Source organism: Salvelinus alpinus, chromosome 18, assembly GCF_045679555.1.
Source record: "Salvelinus alpinus chromosome 18, SLU_Salpinus.1, whole genome shotgun sequence".
Taxonomy (NCBI): Eukaryota; Metazoa; Chordata; class Actinopteri; order Salmoniformes; family Salmonidae; genus Salvelinus; species Salvelinus alpinus.
The window spans coordinates 28287751-28294198 of NC_092103.1; positions in this window are offsets into that span (position 1 = coordinate 28287751).

The following is a 6448-nucleotide window of genomic DNA, read 5'->3' on the forward strand; positions in this document are numbered from 1 at the left end:
TACTGTTTTATGCTTTGACTGTATAAGCTACTTTTGCAGTTGAACGCCGCACAATCGGGCTAACGTTTTCCTACAACCTACTGTTTTATGCTTTGACTGTATAAGCTACTTTTGCAGTTGAACGCCGCACAATCGGGCTAACGTTTTCCTACAACCTACTGTTTTATGCTTTGACTGTATAAGCTACTTTTGCAGTTGAACGCCGCACAATCGGGCTAACGTTTTCCTACAACCTACTGTTTTATGCTTTGACTGTATAAGCTACTTGTTGTAGCCCTGCGCCTGAGCCCAGCCGCTCAACTAGAGAGTACAAACAGTTGCGCCGATCAGCCCACACAAGGCTGCTCAAAATGAATGGTCCGACGAGAGGGGCAGTCCGAATCACACACACCCGACACGAGTCGCCCGCTCAGGTTGACTGAGGTGTGTTTACGCACATCCCAAAACAGATCCTGATACGGTCGAACCCGGCCAAGCAGAATCAGACGGAACAACTCCCCCAATCAAACCAGACACATGAACCTGTCTCGAGCAGTCCAACCAGAACAAATGCCCGCTCCCCCCAGCCAAACACCCGACACAATCAAAGTTCACAGTTCCAGTTCACTCAATCTCTAGACATGCGCATTCATACAAAACCCAAACTCACACATGCATGCACATTTATTTGAATTCAAAAGTTCTTTCGTTTTTATCGTTTTTAGGAAATCTGAGAGAGAGACCTACATGACATTCCTCCCGCTGAGACAGGACTCTGAAGCAATCTACACAAACATTTCAACTATTGTAAGAACTTGCTTACCGTATATAGTTGGGTGGCCACCTCTGTTTGTTTAGATTGTCCAAAGAACCCGTCAGCCAAGAACGTCTCCGTCCCTGTCACTCCTGGACCAGCTCGCCAATTATGTCGTAGAAAATCACTTCAAATATAACTCTTACAAGAACTTTGTGAACTCAAATATGATTTTTAATACAAATTGTATCACAATCTGGAATGTCCGCGGAACACCCCCTTTCTCAGAACTCCAGCTACTCTATTTATACACACATAGTATTGTCCATCCCCTATGAAGTCATAGTATTGTCCATCCCCTATGAAGTCATTCACCACCATCTGCTTTCAATTTGTTTATAATAGTGGCTGGACCCTCTATCCCAGTGTGTCCAATTACCTCTAGGCGTCACTCTGTCTGACATGTATGTTTGTAATAGAATGGTCAGACCATATGTCTAGTGTCCAATTGCTTTTAGGCGCCACTCTGTCTGACATGTATGTTATTATGTCTATGTCTGCTCTGGTACCCCAATGGTGGAACAAACTCCCTCACGACGCCAGGTCAGCGGAGTCAATCACCACCTTCCGAAGACACCTGAAACCCCACCTCTCCAAGGAATACCCAGGATAGGACAAAGTAATCCTTCTAACCCCCCCCCCCTTAAAAAAGTTAGATGCACCATTGTAAAATGGTTGTTCCACTGGATATCATAAGGTGAATACACCAAGTTGTAAGTCACTCTGGACAAGAGCGTCTGCTAAATGACCCAAATGCAAATGTAATTATACTGTTCACCTATCTTATACCTCTATATGTTATCCATGTGTGTAATTGTACTCCTACAGAGGCCAGGTTGGTCATGTTTCGGAGAACGCATGACTCGACCTTACCCTCTCCCGAGCCCATTTGGGAGTTGCAGTGATGAGACGAGATCGTAATTGGATATCACGAAATTGTGGAGAAAAAGGGGGTAAATAAAACATTTTAAATAGTCTATTGACACCTGTGCATCAATCTAAGTAACACCATAAAAAATCCCCATCAAAATCCATCAGTTTAAGCAGGGAGATATGTTTTTTTTTGCAGAGCTGCATCTCAGTCCACCATCTCTGCCTAAAGTATGTCGGCCTCCCACATCTGAGGTGGAAGGTGGCCGAGCTACAGCGGTGTTTGTCAGACCATGAGATATCTCAAATCGGTTTTCCATTGAAAACATAGCGTCCAAACAATTTGGCCTACAATATGACCACTCTATGGACCTAAAGCGGTCCTAAAATTCCAAATAAAATAGCTAACTGATCCATGGTATGACCATCTAAAAACAATTCCACATGTTAGCTTAGTAGAAAGTACAGTAAATATGATGGAATGGTAATAATCTTACCCAGTTTAGTATTTTCATTGTTGACATCCTCCACTTGTTTGTCTCTTTCCTTTAATTACATCTCTCTCTCTTCCAGTAGTTTGTCCTTCTCTCCCAGTCTGTGGTTCCTGTCCTCTAGTTGAAGGTCTTTTTCCTTCAGTAGGACTCTAAAGTTCTCTACTTGGCTTTTCTTGTCCTGCAGTTCCTTCCCCAGTGACTCCAGTTGTCTCTTCTCCACCTCGGCAGTGTTCTCCAGTAGTCTCTCTTTCTCTCTCACTTGCCGGGTCATATCATCCAGTTGTGTCTTTCTCCTGAAGGTGTTTGATGTTCTTGTTCAGTTGCTTTGTTGTTTTCTCCGATCTGCTCTCTGTGTCCTTCAGTCCTTTATTCATCTCCTCCAGTGTGGAGTCCTTCTCTTTTAGTTTCTCTTCAGATTCCCTCAATGCCTTTCATCTCCTCTACTTCTGTCTTTTTCTTCTAGCTTTTTTACTGCTGGATGTCTGAATGCTTATTTTTCCAACTTCAACTCTTAGGGAGAATGAGCATCTTTGATTCATTTATTGTTGACTGACTGAACTGGTAATTTGCTGAACATCATTCATTCATTAGAAAAAACAAATATTGGATTAACCAGTCATTATCTGATTTATTGATTATTCTATACATTAACAAATTAATCAGTCTAAAAAAACTGAATGAGATCCTGTTCCCTGAATCAATCCACTTTCCTCCAGACTCTCTTGTACTTACCAAGCTCACCAGCTGATTCTTCCCTCCTCAGCTTCATCTTCTGGGTCTCATGTTGTAAATAAACAGGACCTGTCCCTATGGTGAAAAACAGATAAGTGAGTTCTGTGTGGTAGATTACATCACATGAATACAGGACAAACTAGACCAATCAGATTTCTCAAGACCCTCAATCCTCTCTCTCATGTGGAGACCGTAGACACCAACGGGATCTGATTAGCTCTATTAAAAGCATGTTTTATTGGTCCATTTCTGGTAATAAAGTCAATTGTCTTTTTTTTTTGTGTGGCCAATATTGGGTTCGATGGCAGATATATAATATTGGAGGAGGCAGGGCTATGTAAACCCAGGTGGATATCAATAAGAAAAACAGCCAAATAAAGAATTACTCACCCATACACCATTCTCCTGATCATCCATTATCCAAGAAGGAAAGTCGTGAACAATGATCATGTAAAACAAAATGTAATAATTATTATTATAATCTTCAACTCGCCACCTGTCCATAGCCGCGGAAAGTAGTTTGGGGGTGCCGTGCTTTTTTAGCCGACAGGGAAAAATGTCCCCTGCACAGGTAATATCAGGGATATTGCCTCAGCGTATTGAAACAGATCAGTATTGTGGTGAAATGGAAGAGGAAATACTATGTAACTACTGTGACCTCGAAGAAAGAGAATTAAACTCATTTTATCCTCTATTGCCATTTCTACCACGATATATGCTTGCTCTTATTCCAGAAAGCACACCAGATATACCCTGGCATTATGTGGCTGAGTGATGACGAGAAATTGAAATGGTTTGTCTTAGGTCAGTTAGGATCACCACTTTATTTTAAGTACGTGAAATATCAGAATAATAGGAGAGAGAATGATTTATTTCAGATTTTATTTCTTTCATCACATTCCCAGTGGGTCAGAAGTTTACATACACTCAATTAGTATTTGGTAACATTGCCTTTAACTTGTTTAACTTGGGTCAAACGTTTCGGGTAGCCTTCCACAAGCTTCCCACAATAAGTTGGGTGAATTTTGGCCCATTCCTCCTGACAGAGCTGGTGTAACTGAGCCAGGTTTGTAGGCATCCTTGCTCGCAAAAGCTTTTTCAGTTCTGCCCACAAATTTTCTATGGGATTGAGGTCAGGGCTTTGTGATGGCCACTCCAATACCTTGACTTTGTTGTCCTTAAGCCATTTTGCCACAACTTTGGAAGTATGCTTGGGGTCAATGTCCATTTGGAAGACCAATTTGCGACCAAGCTTTAACTTCCTGACTGATGTCTTGAGATGTTGCTTCAATATATCCACATAATTGTCCTTCCTCATGATGCCATTTATTTTGGGAAAGTGCACCAGTCTCTCCTGCAGCAAAGCACCCCCCAACATGATGCTGCCACCCCCCTGCTTCACGGTTGGGATGGTGTTCTTTGGCTTGCAAGCCTCCCCCTTTTTCCTCCAAGCATAACGATGGTCATTATGGCCAAACAGTTCTATTTTTGTTTAATCAGAACAGAGGATTTCTCCAAAAAGTACCATCTTTGTCCCCATGTGCAGTTGCAAACCGTAGTCTGGCTTTTTTATGGCGGTTTTGGAGCAGTGGCTTCTTCCTTGCTGAGCGGCCTTTCAGGTTATGTCGATATAGGACTCGTTGTACTGTGGATATAGATACTTTTGTACCCGTTTCCTCCAGCATCTTCACAAAGTCCTTTGCTGTTGTTCTGGGATTGATTTGCACTTCTCGCACCAAAGTACGTTCATTTCTAGGAGATAGAATGCGTCTCCTTCCTGAGCGGTATGGCGGCTGCGTGGTCCCATGGTGTTTATACTTGCGTACTGTTTGTACAGATTTGTACAGCTAAACTCTATCTCTCTTCGATTACCACTCCCTTCTCTTTATCTCTGTATGTCAAGTATAGAAATGAAAATACCATGAAGGGTGTGATCAGTGGAATGGTTTACTTATTATGCACAATAAATTTAATTTACTCAGGTACTTCTCTGTCCTCCCCCCTCTCTCTCAAGTAGAGAAGTGAAGATCACATGAAGGGTGTCATCAGTAAAAATCCTTTACTTATATCATCATATGATCCTATTGTGATTCATGTACAACTGTGAGCAATACAGCAACATTCAGTACAGTTTATTGCCATAAAATTATTGCAAAGTTTGTGTGCAGGGAAAGAGCAAAGTTGATCAGTTGTCACTGATCTTAGAAACTAGAATGCTGCAGTTGTAGTTACTAAAGCTAAATGTATTAGTGACTGTAATAACGTTCTCCTGGCTGGTGATTTTAATGCAGGTAAACTGAAATCCATTGTACCTCTTTTTTACCAGCATGTCACCTGTGCAACTAGAGGAAACAAAACTCTAGATCACATTTACTCCACACACACAAATGCATACAAGGCCATCCCTCACCCTCCCTTTGGCAAATCAGACCATAACTATATTCTCCTGCTTCCTGCTTAAAAGCAAAAACTTAAACAGGTAGTACCAGTGACTCGATCAATACGGAAGTGGTCTGATGAAGCGGATGCTAAGCTACAGGATTGTTTCGCTAGCACAGACTGGAATGTGTCCCGGGATTCATCCAATAACATTGAGGAGTTTACCACACCAGTCACCGGCTAACAAGTGCATCGATGACATCGTCCCCACAGTGACCGTACGTACATACCCCAACCAGAAGCCATAGATTACAGGCAACATCTGCACTGAGCTAATGGCTAGAGCTGCCGCTTTCAAGGAGCGGGACTCTAACCCGGAAGCTTATAAGAAATCCCGCTATGCCCTCCGACGAAACATCAAACAGGCAAAGCGCCAATACAAGACTAAGATTGAATCGTACTACACCGGCTCTGACGCTTGCTGGATGTGGCAGGGCTTACAAACCATTACAGACTACAAAAGGGAAGCACAGCCGAGAGCTGCCCAGTGACACAAGCCTACCAGATAAGCATTCAACACCATAGTGCCCCCAAAGCTCATCAATAAGCTAAGTACCCTGGCACTAAACACCTCCCTCTGCAACTAGATCCTAGACTTCATGACTGGCCGCCCCAAGGTGGTATGGGTAGGTAACACAGGGGCCCCTCAGGGGTGCGTGCTCAGTCCCCTCCTGTACTCTTTGTTCACTCATGACTGCACGGCCAAGCACGACTCCAACACCATCATCAAGTTTGTCAATGACACAATAGTGGTAGGCCGATCACCAACAACGACGAGACAGCCTATAGGGGAGAGTTCAGAGACCTGGCCGTTTGGTGGCAAGACAAATGAGATGATTGTGGACTACAGGAAAAAGGAGGACTGAGCACGCCCCCATTCTCATCGACGGGGCTGTAGTGGCGCACGTTGAGACCTTGGTGTCCACATCACCAACAAACTAACATGGTCCAAGCACACCACAACAGTCGTGTAGCCACCTCATACCCCTGCACATGAACTCAGTACTGGTACTCCCTGTAGCCATGTTATTTTTACTTTTTATTCACTGTGAATTTATTCCTAGTCACTATTTCCATTTTTTTTTAATCTTTAACTGAATTGTTGGAAAAGTAAGCATTT